The sequence below is a fragment of the Protopterus annectens genome, chromosome 5.part0 (assembly GCF_019279795.1).
Source record: "Protopterus annectens isolate FY-2018-M chromosome 5.part0, PAN1.0, whole genome shotgun sequence".
In the NCBI taxonomy this organism is placed as follows: Eukaryota; Metazoa; Chordata; order Ceratodontiformes; family Protopteridae; genus Protopterus; species Protopterus annectens.
The window spans coordinates 29,780,474-29,798,059 of NC_056735.1; positions in this window are offsets into that span (position 1 = coordinate 29,780,474).

Sequence of the window (17,586 nt, forward strand, 5' to 3'; positions counted from 1 at the left end):
ACCAATTATACATGGAGGTAAACTGCATAAGATGAAGGCACTAAAAGCCATGGTCCTCTCAACCTCTTAGAGCAAAAATTCTGGACAAAGTCTAAAATGATGGGGGGACAAATAGGGACAGATTTTAAATATTGCTCTTACAAACCTAGAAAGTTGAGAGAATAATATGTTTTGCATTAGCATGAATTTACTGAAGGATGCGGAGTCTTAAACTCAAATATTTGTCATTATTTAATGACTTCAATCCACAGCTATTTGCCAGAAAGGTACAGATTTTAGGAGGAACACACCAAACATATGAGGCAAAAATCTGGACATTCTGCGAAAATCAGTACAGTTGAGAGGTAATTTGGTGTCTCCTTATTCTTAAAAAAATCACCTCCAGACTTGGTAGACAAGATAAAGACATGGAAACCCTCAATGTCTGACTCACCCCTTATCATATCCTAGCTAACCATAGGGCTCCATCTATGTCCCCCTAGGCTCACACCTCCTGTTTAACAAGTATGGAGTCTTTGAGTATTAAAAACACAGCAATGTCAAGGCAAGGTTTCCAATTTGGAAGTTAACTTTGTTTATATATGCTTTTAACAAATCATAGTTGCTTTTTAGTCCTATCACTTTAAATTTTCAAGGAAATTTTTCATATTTGTGATATCATCAATTTTATCTTTCATTGTCTGCGTGGATCACATGATTTATGTGCAGTCTTTTTAAATTCTTGTTGTGGATCTACATTTTACATTTTCTGATGGAGTTATTTTCTGATTAAAGTAGAATGAAAGTGCTAAACTGTTTACGGAGCCTTGCCTTGACATTGCTCTGTTTTTAGTTCAGAGTTTTTCAGTTTGGTTTATTTTTGAAATGTTACTACAATCTCCCTATGTATTTAGCCAAACACTATTCTCCTAATGGACTTCAACTATCCCTTCATAAAGTGCTTGACTTATACATCCTCAAACATGAATGCCCAAACTTCTGGACTTCATCAATACAAAACTCTCTGGACCAGTTAGTCTGCACCTCAACCAGAGGTGACAAAATCCTGGATTTGGTCCTTATCAATATGGAGCAGCTTTGCTCCCAGCAACTTCCTCCCTGATCAAATCAACTACAAATCAGTCACATTCACCCAAAACTGAAGCTTGAGACAACTTACAGTGCCTTAGTATTCAGAGATTATGGAAAGGGAAATCTAATGAAATGGAATGATGATCTGGCAAAATTCAAAAGTCCATTCCATCATGATGGCCCCACTACTTATGAGAAATGCTTTAATGTTAAATTCTATGCACGTGTTAATAATAGCTGCATACATGCATCTGTCCTTCCAACAAATAAATATGATGCCAATTGCCAAATTAAAAAAAAACCCTTATGGTGGAACCCTAAGATAAACAGGCTGTATAATAATATTAATATTAAAGAGAATCATTGCACTAAAACTAAATTTAACTCTTAAGATGCCAATAATACTCTTGCTAAACTAAACCAGGAACTCCTAACCTTGATATGAAGTAAAAGTAGCCATCCAGGTGAAGGATAACCACAAAGCCTTCTTTAACTATAATAGAAACCTTAGAAACAATACCCAATACTACTTCTTCTCTTTCGGCTGTTCCTGTTAGGGGTCGCCATAGCAGATCATCTGTTTCCATTTCTTCCTGTCCTCTGCATCTTGCTCTGTCACACCAACCACTTGCATGTTCTCTCTCACCACATCCATAAACCTTATCTTAGGCCTTCCTCTTTTCCTCTTACCAGGCAGCTCCATCCTTAGCATCCTTTTCCCAATATACCCATCATCCCTCCTCAGCACATTTCCAAACCAACGCAATCTCGCCTCTCTGACTTTGTCTCCAAACCGTCCAACCTCAGCTGACCCTCTAATATACTGATTCCTAATCCTGTCCATTCTTGTCACACCCAATGCAAATCTTAACATCTTTAACTCTGCCACATCCAGCTCTGACTCCTGCCTTTTTGTCAGTGCCCCCGTCTCCAACCCATACAACATAGCTGGTCTCACTACCCTCTTGTAGACCTTCCCTTTCACTTTTACTGGTACCCGTCTATCACAAATCACTCCTGAGACTCTTCTTCACCCATTCCACCCTGCCTGTACTCTCTTCTTCACCTCTCTTCCACACACACCATTACTCCGAACTGCCAAATAACATATGCGGACAACAATACAGAAACAATACCCAACACTTTACAGAGTTAATTGTAAATATCACATACTCAGAACAAGATGACATTGCCAGTCTATTAATAGACAAATTTATCTTCAACTTCACTCCGTCTTCACTACAATATTGTCAGATCACATACCCATATCTGCACCCCCCCCCACTTAATCTACTAATAATAAGTACTGAAGGTGCTGTCTACGGCCAAGAACATTACTTCTATGGGTTTGGACAACATTCCAGGCTGCCTTCTGGTCAGCTTGCAATATGACTTGTCTGACCCCCTACAAAGGCTATTCAACATCAGCCTCAAAACAGACTACATGCCTGATGAATGAAGGAGAACAACAGTCATTCCGTTTCACAAAGATGGGACTTCAGCAGACTCAGGTAAATATAGACCCGTACGCCTGATCAGCCTAATCTGTAAGGTTATGGAAAGGATCATTATGGAATTAATAAGTAAATATGTAAGTAGATTACAGACTCTCAATCCAAGACAGTTTCGATTTGTCATGGAGAGCTTCTGCCTATTTAACCTGGTTCATGTCTATGAGAAAGTTACTGAGAAAAGGATGAGTACATGTCAGCACACAATGCATATCTAGAACCTGCAGGGGAGTTCAACACCATCTCACTCAAGTATCACAGACAAACTCTCTAAGATAAATGTAAATTCCTCTCTAACTCATTGGAGCGCAAAGTGAATCACAAACAAAACCCAGGAAATAAAGTTGAGCAGCTCTACCTCCTCCAAAAAGACTTGTCACTAGTGGTTTACCCTCAAGGTTCAGTGCTTAGGTTACTCCTCTTTGACATCTATGTCTCGGAGGTGAAAGCCAGTGTTAAGGGTATGTGGATGACCAAGTATGCAGATGATTGCAAAGTTGGTATTTTCATAGTCTCCCCAGAGGAAACTGTGACCTTCCAAGAGAGTCTGTCCCGATCCAAACCTAGTATCAAAACCACAGACTAAAACTAAATTCCTAGAAATGTAGAATTGCATTCTTTGGCAAGTATGACTCCCCTTGTAACTATCACATTAACATCAGATGCCTGAAAATTGATCTCATAGCCAGAGATCGGGGTACGTGTGTCGACAATGAACTGTCCTTTTGTCACCAGTTATCCACTTATGTAAGTATATCCTTTTAAATTGTACTGCTTATACAGAGGCATGAAGTCTAGGTCCAGGGATGCGATCATTCAACTGTGCTCAGCATTCATTATACTGACCATTGAGTGTAAAGTCCTTTTCTTTATGTACTTGTCCAAACACTTGTTACAACTGTAATGACCACAGCCCTTCTTCACTAAGAAAATCAAGGGCCTAAATTATGAAAAAAAAAAAAAAATATGTGGACTGTCTCAAAGCCTTGCCCATCTTTATGGTACTATACTAGCTATGGAGTGGTAACCAATGCCTCCCATATAGAGCCTCAGCCAATCCTATTCTGTTATATGCATTATACATTGACAAGTCCAACGGTATCATAAACACTCACCCAAGGGATCTTAATCTCTTCTGCAATATAAATGGAATATGGAGACACAGCTATGTACCACAGAGAATTCTGCTATTGTACAATATCTTTCTTGCCATACAATGTATACTACCTCTCTTACTTTGTTCATATGTAATTTGGATGAATGAGTGGGTAACCACAAATTCATCCCACTTTAGTACTGTAGTTCTTCATGGATATAGGCAACATGTAAATGTCCTAATATATCCTTGTTCTGCCCATCCCTGGGTTATTTGTACGCAAAATATAAGGGCTAAAAGCCACTACAGGAATGTAAGGCTGGATTACTCAAGATCCTTACAAATCAATAACCTAATTAGTACTTAAGAACCTAAGACCGCCCTTCCAACCAGACCAGAGGCACTGACTCCATAAACCGAATGGCCAAGCAATCCATCTGTTTTGTAAAAGTGGACAGGATATGCCCCATCAATACTAATTAAACATTAAAAAAAAAGATTTTCCAAAATAAATTAGAACAAACAACAATAAAATTGTTAAATTTTGAGCAAAACTCATTAATGCCTAATTGACTGATTAGAACTTCAGTATTCTCTTACCAGATCACCACTTAAAGGTAATGCACAATATTCTCTACAAACCGATGTCAACAACTGCTGATCATACACATAAATATAAAGTTACAATATTACTTAGATTCTCAAATCAAAAGCAACAAATATTAAAATCTAAAGAACACTTTGACAAGTCTTTCTATATTGTATCTATGGCTATAAGAGGGAACTCTTCTCCTTCTGAAATAAGATCAGAATCAAATCTCAGAACATTTATTGCAAGCCTAAAGATGCATCTAACTTTCTTTTAGAGATGTACTTGCACAAACATAACCTTTCTTTTATTCTCTTTCCTTATTTCATTTACATTAAACATTTACTATCCTTGCACTAATATTAACTACCTCTTACTGTATTCCTAACTGCACTCATTTTAATTTACCTAATGTCTTTCAAAATTACTAGTAAATTATTTTGAGTTTATTACAGCTGTATATCAATCCTGCTTTAAATCTGAAAAAAAAATATATATACAAGTTCATTGGTTCATAGGTTCATATGTGTGTACTAGGCTAAAGGCCCTAGAGCCTATGTAAGCCTAGTCCAAGAAGGTTTCCTGACATCATGCCGCCCAAAGCTAGTTCCCAGTGGCCCTGTCAAGCAAGGCCACTGAAGTGATCCCAGGGATGAACCTCTTATTGCCCACCCACTCATCAAGATTTCTGTTAAAGAGAACCAGTGAAGTGCTCTGCTTGACATGAATGGGAAGTTTGTTCCAGAGTATGGGAAGTCTCTGGGTTAGGAACCTGTCCCTCCAGCATGTTCTATTTATTGTGGTAATGAGGTTAAGGTCCCTAGAGCATATGGCACAGAGGGATTGGGATTTTTTTAGGTGTTGCATATCTAGCAGTTCTGGGTCAGACATGGCTTTGTAGGTCAAGCAGAGATCACCTCTAAGTAGGCAATGAGAGACAGTGTATAGCTGGAGTTTTTTGAGTCTGTTCATATAGGGCATGTTAATGGAGAGGTATTTAAAGTCTCCCAGTATAAGGGTATTGGGTTGTGTATAGTGTGTTTAGGAATGTGGCGTGGAAGTCCTGGGACATGGTGAGGGGATCTATAGCAGGCTACAACCTGGATTGCAGTTTTACCCAGTGTTAGTTGTACCTGAAGTATCTCTGATGCATTATGCTGGGTTACTAGTCTGGAGGTGTGAATATCCTTTATGAATATGGAGACACCACCACCTTTAGTGCTTCGGTCCAGGTTTAGGGGCTGAAAGATGTGGCATGAATTATAGCCTGATAGTGTTGGGGTGCTCTCCGAAGCCTTGAACCAGGTCTCAGTCACTGCACAGATGTCAATGTTCTCCATTTTAAGGAGTGCTTCAAGTGAGTGCATTTTGAGATTTAGACTTCTAGCACTGAGTAGCATAACCCACAGATTTCATTTGCTTGTAGCTGTTATGGTGATAATTTTGTCTTTAGAACATTGCCTAAAAAAGGCACTATAGGGGTGACAAGAGCCTTGGCCAGTATCCGGAATCCCTAGGGTGATAGGTGCAGGCCATGTCTGGTGAAGCATTGAGGTCTGTCGATCATGTCATCCCAGGCAGACAGATACTGGATCCCCTTAGAATGACACCAGAAACTTAGTCAATTGTTGAAGTCAATCATTTTCTGCTTGTACTGTGATATCATTCTGGGTGACAGTAGGGTGCTACTCAGAGCTAGGGTCATACCTGCCTGGGCTACAAGATCAGAGAGCTCCTCTATGTCTCTTTTCATTTAGTCCAGGGAGGTATGTCTCATGTCATTCACACCAACATGGACAATGACAGAGTCATATTTTTACCTGTTGTGGAGTGACCAAAGTGCGTGCATTATGTGGCAGATCCTGGCTCCTGACAGGCAGCTGAAAGTAACTTTCTCCTTATTCAACCTAGTGAGTGGGACATCAGTGTGCCTTACTATTGAGTCACCTATGACTAGTGTATTGGGTAAGTTGTTTTGCCTTATGGGCTTTGGTTGAGTGGCAGACTGTTTATATGAGCTATGTGTCTCATGTTTTGTGCTGGGATGTGATGGTTGTTTGCATTTCTGCCTCAGAGGTCTCTGTTGTTTGTGCAGATTTTTATTGAGAGCCTCCACAAAAGTAGGTGTGTGTATTGTGTTACTATGTGAGGGTCGTGATGGTGTATGTTCTGGAGGGCTATGTGTTGAATGTGGTGTAGTGCGGTGTTATCCTTCTCCTCTTGACTGGCTAATCCAGTCTTGGCTGGAGAGTGTTTGGCTTCCATTTTGGTTATTGATATTATTTATGTGCATCTCTCACAAGTCATAGTGTTGGGAGGTAAGAGGAGAGGTTTCAGTGTACATGAGACAGTTGCTACATTGCCTCAGGATGCTCGAGTTCACCAGGTTGACAGGTGAAAGCACAGGGAACTGACCTTTAGACATGCCTGGATATGACCTCAATATATTAAACACTGAAGCCTTTTACAGGAAAAATGTCACTCAAAGTGTCTGAGTCTGTACAGAGTGCTGCCAAACACTTGAGGGGAAACTAATATGTAGATTCTGAAAATTTAAGGATGAAGTATTTAGGCAGATATTCTGAAGTTATGAAGAAATCAAGCAGTATTTAGTGAAAACAAAGAATTACCTTGTCAAGAATGATGAAAAGAGGGGAGTCACATGAATGGCTACAGCCTGGCTACTACTAATGCTGGTCTCAGCACAGCTTCACTCTGTTGGGATACAATACTCCTTTGCTTCTTCTCTCACCAGAAGCAAAATGTTAGCACCAATCCTAAGAAGAGAAGCAGGCCACAGCCTCTTTGGTGATTCACAGTCTTGTCCCAGATGACGCAAGGGTCTACAGGCTTGTAGCCTTTTTCTGGTAGATGCCTCGAATAGCAACCAGACCAATCAGGTACGTTAAGCACAGACACTCACTCTCCAACCAGAAACAGGAATCAATGCCTCTGCTCCTACTCTCGCCAGGATCAGAATATAAGCACAGATTCCAAGCTGTCAACTATAAAGCAGTTATTAAGCTTTCTGGTGATCAGCAGTCTCCAGGAAATAATGTAACTGCACTCCTTCTCTCACCAGGAGAAAACAGAAGCCCTAATCCCAAGATGACTACTGAGAGGTAGAATGTGGGCTCTCCAATAACTGGTGGTCTTGCAATAGATGCTAAAAAGTAAGATGAAAAAAAATGGTTTATCGTAAACAGTGCAGTGTACACTAGAGGAGTTAGATGTGAAAGTAGGTAACAAGTTCTACCTGTCTAAAAAGTTATGTTTTAGTGGAGAGTCACTATTTTTAAAACAGCAGGATAGATTGAAAGGTGGTGGTCACTTTTTTATTCTGGTACTATGGAATGCAGTAGGATGGCCAATAAATTTAAATAGCTGAAGGGGAGTGATTTCACAAAATAATAATTCTGTGCTTACTTACACCAACCAGTAAAAGCAGAGAGGAAATGAGATATGTGGGTTCATAGGTTGGTACTAGGCTATCGGCCCTAGGGCCTATACAAGCCTAGCCAAACAATTCCCCGGATATTTCTTCCCACAATATTTACTTTGCTGGACCCCTGTCTAGCAGGTTGACTGACATGATCCCTGGGGTGAATTTCCTATCTCCCATCCAATTGTCAAGGTTCCTTTTGAAGAGGGCCAAGGAGGTGCTCTGCTTGACATGTATGGGCAGTCTATTCCAGAGTTTGGGGAGTCTCTGGGTCAGGAACCTATCCCTCCAGCATGTTTTGTTCATTGTGATGACAAGGTTTAGATCCCTGGAGCATGTGGCTCTGAGGGATTGGGATTTCTTTAAGTGGAGCATGTCCAATAGCTCAGGGTTTGACATGGCCTTGTACGTTAAGCAGAGATCCCCTATGAGAAGACGATATGCCACAGAGTATAGCTGGAGTGTTTTTAGATGGTCAGCATAGGGCATCTGCTTTAGGCCTGTGATTCTTTTAGTGAGGTATTTCTGCGACCTTTCCAGCTGTTGCAGATGTCTTGTGAGGTACATAACAAATGGGGCGTTGTACTCTATAATGGGTCTAATGAGGTATGAGTACAGTGGGACAATGACCTCCTTTTTTCTGGATGAAAAGCCCTTAGTGATGAGGTGTGCCACATAGAAGGATTTCCTGACTATTGTGGCGATGTGGTTATCGAAGGTGAGACCACTGTCCACCTGTGTCCCTAAGTCTCTCATCTCACTTTTGGTGTTTAGTGTACTGCCACCTATGTGGTAATTCATGGGTGCGTGTTTTTTCCCAAAGGGGATAACTATACATTTCTTGGCATTAAGCTTGAGCCCATGGCTCTGGCACCGAGCATCTGTTTCTGTAAGGCCCTTTTGTAGAATATCCACATCATTTGGGGATTCAGTAATGGCTCCCAGTTTTCAGTCATCTGCGAACTTTGTTAGCTAGAGTCCCTTAGTGTCGGCCTGTACTTCAGAGAAGTAGATGCCAAACAAGAGCGGTCCCAGGACTGAACCCTCAGGTACTCCACTTGTCACTTTTATGGAGATGGATTTGGAGTCGGCTGCTTTTACAGTCTAGGTTCTGTCAGTAAGCCAGTTGGCAACCCATCAAGTGATGTAGGGATTTATGCCCAGCTTAGTAAGTTTATCTATGATTCCAGAGTGGGTGATTGTGTCGAAGGCCTTGGTGAGGTCCAGATAGGCTGTTTGGACTGACTTACCTCGTCCATAGCTCTGGAGATGGATTTGAAGAAGTCAATCAGGTTCAGGAGACAAGATTGGCCCTTTATGAACCCAAACTTGGTGGGATCCAGTGTTTGAAGGTTGCCAATGGCTTTGTTTATAAGTTCCATGATAATCTATGAATCTATGAACCTATGCCCTTGCAGATTAGGCTTGTCAGACTGATGGGATGGTAGTTCCTGGGATCCAAGGTGGATCCCCCCTTCTGGAGTGGGATAACTGTAGCTGTGCGGCACTCAGTGGGTGTGAAGCCTGAGGTGAGGCTATGATTATCCAAGAAAACGAATAGAACAAGAAAAACTCACTTTATTAAAACAAAGCTTTCAGGAATATCCCTTCATCAGCATTAATTTAACACATTTGAATTTAAATATATCTATATGTATATATATATATATATATATATATATATATATATATATATATATATATATATACACATATCTATATATATATATATATATATATATATATATATATATATATATATATATATATATATATATATATACAATACATCAAAACCACCTGACACAGCCATCCTATAAAAACATAGTATAAGAACAGATTAATTAACATTTAAAATTATACACTTCCATTAAAAGGGGAACTCAAGTAAAATGTATATATAAAAATATTAAATATCATAACATTACCTAAAAGCAAAATGCATCTGATATGAATATGCAAAACATATGTTATAAACACAAAAACACCATATACATCTGGATATATATATATATAAAAAATTAACGGTACTGTTTCTGTTTAAACTCTAACATTGGTTTAACGGTAATCATGTTGTTTAAGCCTGGTTTTTTATCAGCATTCAGCATTATGATCCATTTATATTCAGAGATGTCCAATTTATTATTTATATCACCTAACCTTAAACTTCTATTTATTACTTCTAAAACCTTAAATTTAAAGTTATGTGTTACACCTTTTTCAATCCTGTGTTGTGTTAAAGCATTAGAGAGAATGTTTCTTCTTATCTTTGATTTATGTTCAATAATTCGTTCCTTTAATGTCCTTGAACATTTACCTACATAAAAACCTGGACATTGTGTGCAGGTAGCCAGATAGACAACCATTGCAGTTCTACAGGTAGCCTGACATTTTATTTCGTACCTAATTTTATTTATAGGTTGTTCAAAAAATTTTTGTACACAAATATCAGTACAACAACTACAAGCGTGACAAGGTGATGTACCTACATTGTATGTAACTAATTGCCGTGAATTAATTTCAAAGTCCTTATAACACAACGTTTTCTTTAAATTATACATATTTCTATATGCGAACCTTGGCGTATGTCCTAACAATTTACTTAACTCAGGTTGGGCCATCAGGATACGCCAATTCCTTCTAATTATTGATTCGACATATTTAGTCATATTGTTATATGTAGTAATGTATCTCAATATAACTTGCACTTCACTATCTTCTCTTTCTAAGGTTATAGAATCACCAAAGAAAGGACGTGCATAAGTGCTTCTATTTCTCAATATATTATCTCTTATTTCTTTTACATATCCCATATTATACCCTCTATTTTGGAATTCATTACATAACACATTCATCTGTTGCTTGCACCTGTAATGGTCAATATTTATTCTACTAATTCTTAATAACTGGCTTTTAACAATTTCACAAAATACATGCCATGCATGCATGCTTTTTGCATGTGTGTATCTATTAACCTGTATGTTTTTCCTAAATACACAAGTTCCCAACTCATTATTGCAACCCTTATATATTTCAACATCCAAAAAAGACGTTTTGGTGCTAGATAAATTCACTGTGAACTTTAAAAAGTCAGTGGTGTTATTTAGATAGAGCACAAAATTATTTAACTGTTGTTCATCTCCTTCCCATAGAAGAAAACAGTCATCTACAAAACGCTGATAAAACAATATATTATTCTTATATAAATTCATTTAATTAAAAATGTATTGTTTCTCCCATTGACTTAGGACAATATTGGCATATGTGTTCGCCATGGGCGTCCCCATGGTTACGCCCGACATTTGTAGATAAGACTGTTTATTAAATAAAAAAACATTCTTCTCTAAGACAATTTCTATTACACTACACAGGACCTCAATGTCTCTCCCTTTCATTTTAGAATTTTCACATAAAAATCACGAATGGCATTGGTCCCATATTCATTTGGTATAATGGTAAACAATGATGCTATGTCCATAGTTACCATTATATATTCACGATTCCTATTGTTATCATACCATTGATATAATTTCTTCAAAAAAATCACCTGTATCTTTAATAAAACTGGGACATAAAGCTAAATATTTACTCAACCTCTCCTGAACAAAGACAGATAGGGGTTCTGTTGACCAACTCCTCCCAGATACTATGGGTCTCATTGGTGGTGATGTTAGAGATTTATGTTGTTTGGGTATTCTGTATATTATTGGAATTATCGGAGTTGAAACCGTTAAATAATTGAAAAGCTCCAAGGTAATATCACCTTGTGCCTGCAAATTATAAATAAACAAATTCACATCACTAATAATTTTTCTGACTTCAACGGGTGTAATTTCTTTAAATATTTTCCTATCATATAAAAAATCATGCATCAGTTCAACATACTTATTCTTGTCAAAGATCACTGTTGCTCCCCCCTTGTCAGCCTGTTTGATTATAATATTCTTATTATTAATCAGTGATCTATAAGCTTCATGTTCTTCATAAGTAATATTATATGATCTAATTTTCAATTTTCGCTTAATTACATCATTATACAGTTGTCTTAATTCATCTTCACCTACAGAGTTAAATGCATTTAATATTGGAAAATTGATAGGAATAAACATGCTTTTTTTCTTTAACTTATCAGGGACTGCAGCCTGTATGCCCCCATAAATCATTTTCAAACAAACATTTCTAATGAATATTTTTAAGTCAGTTAAAGTCTCAACAATGGTATCATTGCTGCTCATAATGAATTGCAGGCCCTTATTTAAAAGCCTTTCCACATCATCAGTCAAAGTAAGGGTGGATAGATTTATAACAGAAGAGTTCGGCTTACCAGTCACCTGCACCCCTGTTTGTTGTTTTGTAAAGGACATTTTACTTGAGTTCCCCTTTTAATGGAAGTATATAATTTTAAATGTTAATTAATCTGTTCTTATACTATGTTTTTATAGGATGGCTGTGTCAGGTGGTTTTGATGTATTGTATATATATATATATATATATATATATATATATATATATATAGATATATATATATATATATATATATATATATATATATATATATATACACATATATGTGTGTGTGTGTGTATTTAAACTCAAATGTATTAAATTAACACTGAGGAAGGGATATTCCTGAAAGCTTTGTTTTAATAAAGTGAGTTTTTCTTGTTCTATTTGTTTTCTTGGATACTTTTGTACTCAGAATAGAAGAGATTCAGAACTGTGGTTGGAGATTGTTTCTTTGTTTGCAGTGAGTTCTTCAACCTTGGTTGCTCATTTTCGTTATTTTTAAAATGAATTCCATGATGACACAGCTGATACAAATGCAGCAGATGGATGCCAGAACAGACAGTAATGCTAAAAAAACCCATACGGGATTTATTGCTACTATCGGGTAACCCGCTAGTATCTCATGTTATGGGCAATAAAGAATTAAATATAATGCCAACTCCTGAAAAGAACGAACATCTTAATAATTTACTGACTCAGCTGGAAAGGCAGGTACAAAGCTTTAAGAGGTTCCAGTGGCACGCTTAAGTTTTTCAGCTTATCTTGAATTTAATATAGTTCCTAGAGGGTTACGTATATTAAAAATGCCCGCTTACGCTAATACTTACCCTGAACTATTAAAAACTTGGCAACAACTGAATTTAAAGCTAAGTAAAGAATATATGCAGTTAATGAATGATTACTTTTTGCCCATAGAGAAAGAACTAACTGAGGATATTTTAAAAATTGAAAATGAATTGATGAGCTCAAGTGACTTTACATGTATATCAGGGTCATACCAACTGATGTTAAATAGAACAAATATGTTGGACAACAAGTTACAAGCGGTCAAGCAACAAAAACTGCTAAGAGATATAAATGATTTCAAATTGGGACATATTTTCTCTTGGCCGAGAAATTATTCTAATAATAATGTTACAACATCTCAGCTGAAAGAGAAAGCTAACAGAATGGATGAATTGGATGTATTTGAAATTGAAAACAATCCGGCTAACCAAGAGGGGCAGGTCTTAACACAACAGAACTCCAATCGTGAGGCTAGAAATGAAGATGGAAGAACTATGCGTAATGCGATTAGTGAAAGAGGTCATATTAATTGGAATCAAGTTGCAGCAATTACACCTACAGCAGTGAGTCTTTCAATTGAACGCCGACAAGCCACAGATGACTCGGCTCGGGGTTTGAGTACTAGAGTTAAACAAGCGAAGGTTTTTTAAACCTATCACAGCCAATAGTACCTAACCTACCAGAGAAAGCCGACACCAAGAGTCGCCGTCAGTCGAGAGGCCGCTCCCAGGAACACTTCAATATAGGCACGGGGAAAAGGAAGAACAACAGTCCTTTACCAAACAACAAACAGGGGCACAGGTGACTGGTAAGTCGAACTCTTCTGTTATAAATTTATCCACCCTTACTTTGACTGATGATGTGGAAAGGCTTTTAAATAAGGGCCTGCAATTCATTATGAGCAGCAATAATACCATTGTTGATACTTTAACTGACTTAAAAATATTCATTAGAAATGTTAGTTTGAAAATGATTTTTGGGGTATACAGGCTGCAGTCCCTGATAAGTTAAAGAAAAAAAGCGTGTTTATTCCTATCAATTTTCCAATATTAAATGCATTTAACTCTGTAGGTGAAGATGAATTAAGACAACTGTATAATGATGTAATTAAGCGATAATTGAAAATTAGATCATATAATATTACTTATGAAGAACATGAAGCTTATAGATCACTGATTAATAATAAGAATATTATAATCAAACAGGCTGACAAGGGGGGAGCAACAGTAATCTTTGACAAGAATAAGTATGTTGAATTGATGCATGATTTTTTTGGATGATAGGAAAATATTTAAAGAAATTACACCCGTTGAAGTCAGAAAAATTATTAGTGATGTGAATTTGTTTATTTATGATTTGCAGGCACAAGGTGATATTACCTTGGAGCTTTTCAATTATTTAACGGTTTCAACTCTGATAATTCCAATACTATACTGAATACCCAAACAACATAAATCTCTAACATCACCACCAATGAGACCCATAGTATCTGGGAGGGGTTGGTCAACAGAACCCCTATCTGTCTTTGTTCAGGAGAAGTTGAGTAAATATTTAGCTTTATGTCCCAGTTTTATTAAAGATACAGGTGATTTTTTGAAGAAATTATATCAATGGTATAATAACAATAGGAGTCGTGAATATATAATGGTAACTATGGACATAGCATCATTATTTACCATTATACCAAACGAATATGGGACCAATGCCATTCGTGATTTTTTATGTGAAAATTCTAAAATGAAAGGGGGAGACATTGAGGTCCTGTGTAGTGTAATAGAAATTGTCTTAGAGAAGAATGTTTTTTTATTTAATAAACAGTCTTATCTACAAATGTCGGGCGTAGCCATGGGGATGCCCATGGCGAACACATACGCCAATATTGTCCTAAGTCAATGGGAGAAACAATACATTTTTAATGAAATTAATTTATATAAGAATAATATATTGTTTTATCAGCGTTTTGTAGATGACTGTTTTCTTCTATGGGAAGGAGATGAACAACAGTTAAATAATTTTGTGCTCTATCTAAATAACACCACTGACTTTTTAAAGTTCGCAATGAATTTATCTAGCACTAAAATGTCTTTTTTGGATGTTGAAATATATAAGGGTTGCAATATTGAGTTGGGAACTTGTGTATTTAGGAAAAACATACAGGTTAATAGATACACACATGCAAAAAGCATGCATGCATGGCATGTATTTTGTGGAATTGTTAAAAGCCAGTTATTAAGAATTAGTAGACTAAATACTGACCATTACATGTGCAAGCAACAGATGAATGTGTTATGTAATGAATTCCAAAATAGAGGGTATAATATGGGATATGTAAAAGAAATAAGAGATAATATATTGAGAAATAGAAGCACTTATGCACGTCCTTTCTTTGGTGATTCTATAACCTTGGAAAGAGAAGATAGTGAAGTGCAAGTTATATTGAGATACATTACTACATATAACAATATGACTAAATATGTCGAATCAATAATTAGAAGGAATTGGCGTATCCTGATGGCCCAACCTGAGTTAAGTAAATTGTTAGGACATACGCCAAGGTTCGCATATAGGAATATGTATAATTTAAAGAAAAAGTTGTGTTATAAGGACTTTGAAATTAATTCACGGCAATTAGTAACATACAATGTAGGTACATCACCTTGTCATGCTTGTAGTTGTTGTACTGATATTTGTGTACAAAAATTTTTTGAACAACCTATAAATAAAATTATGTACGAAATAAAATGTCAGGCTACCTGTAGAACTGCAATGGTTGTCTATTTGGCTACTTGCACACAATGTCCAGGTTTTTATGTAGGTAAATGTTCAAGGACATTAAAGGAATGAATTATTAAACATAAATCAGAGATGAGAAGAAAGATTCCCTCTAATGCTTTAACACAACACAGGACTGAAAAAGGTGTAACACATAACTTTAAATTTAAGGTTTTAGAAGTAATAAATAGAAGTTTAAGATTAGGTGATATAAATAATAAATTGGACATCTCTGAATATAAATGGATCATAAGGCTGAATGCTGATAAAAAAACAGGCTTAAACAACATGATTACCGTTAAACCAATGTTAGAGTTTAAACAGAAACAGTACCATTAATTTTTATATATATATATATATATATATATATATATATATATATATATATATATCCAGATGTATATGGTGTTTTTGTGTTTATAACATATGTTTTGCATATTCATACAAGATGCATTTTGCTTTTAGGTAATGTTATGATATTTAATATGTTTATATATACATTTTACTTGAGTTCCCCTTTTAATGGAAGTATATAATTTTAAATGTTAATTAATCTGTTCTTATACTATGTTTTATAGGATGGCTGTGTCAGGTGGTTTTGATGTATTGTATATATATATATATATATATATATATATATATATATATATATATATATATATATATATAAATTCAAATGTATTAAATTAACACTGAGGAAGGGATATTCCCAAAAGCTTTGTTTTAATAAAGTGAGTTTTTCTTATTCTATTCATTTTCTTGGATACTTTTCTACTCAGAATAGAAGAGATTCAGAACTGTGGTTGGAGATTGTTTCTTTGTGAGGCTATGATTAAACATGACACCTAGGTGAGGTGCCAGTTCATTTGGGGGTTCATGTAGTACACAGCCCGGGATGTCATCTGGTCCCATGGATGCTGTACTCTTAGCTTTGGAGAGTGCGTTTTTTACCTTTGTGGCCATCATTACTGGAATTTGGCAATCTTTGGTATTGGGATGGGCCCTTTAACAGGTGAGAGGGAGGTGAGGTTGGCACTAAATTGATCTGCCAGGAAATTGGCAATATCCTTGGGATCAGTATATTTAATGTCATTCTGTTGTAGCTCAGAGCAGATCTGAGCATTGCCATTTAGATTCTTGACATAACTATAGAATGCCTTGTGGTTGTCTTTGGAATCTTTGGCAATTTTATTTTTGTAACTAGCTTTGGAGGATTTTATGAGGGATCTCAGCTTCTTACTGAGGCTGGTAAGGGAGTTTTTTGCATCCTGGGATTTTCCTCTTTTCTGCAACAGTTTCTTCCTTCCATTGTATAGTTTTTTTATGGCAGAAGACCACCACATTGGCTTCCTTTTTTTGGAGGAGAGCGTCTTGGTTCTGTTTGGGATGGCACGATTCATACACGAGTGGATGTGTTCATACAGTGCCTTAGTGTAGGATTCAGCAGTCGAACCTTCAGCTCCCATCTGCATGGGTGTCATGAAGTTTGTCACTTCTGACTTAAGTAGCATGAAGTTGGCTTTGGAGAAGTTTTTTATGGAGGTTTCCTTACTGGGGGGTGGGGGTGGGATGTGGCTGTCAAGGGTGATTTGCTTATGGTCAGACCTGACCAATGAGGGGTTGACCACTGGTGTGGAGCATCTATCTCCCATGTTGATAATGACCAGGTCTAGGATATTGGAGCTCCTGGTGGGACAATGGATTAGTTGATCCAGGGCATTGGAATTTATGAATTCCAAGAACCATTAGGAAAAGGTGTTGGTACCTAAGTAGTTTTCCCAGTTAATGGCAGGGTAGTTGAAATCACCCAGTATTATGGTGTTTGGTTGTATCTTAATATTTTCCAATATGTTTGGAAAGGTGTAGTGAGAATCTTGGGGCATGGTGGGGGATCTGTAGCAAACTATAATTTGGATTGCAGTCTTACCTAGTGCTAGTTGCAGCTGGAGAATTTCAGATGCATTGTGTTGGGCAACTAGCCTGGAGGTGTGAATATCCTTGGTGAATATGGACACTCCTCTACCTTTAGTGT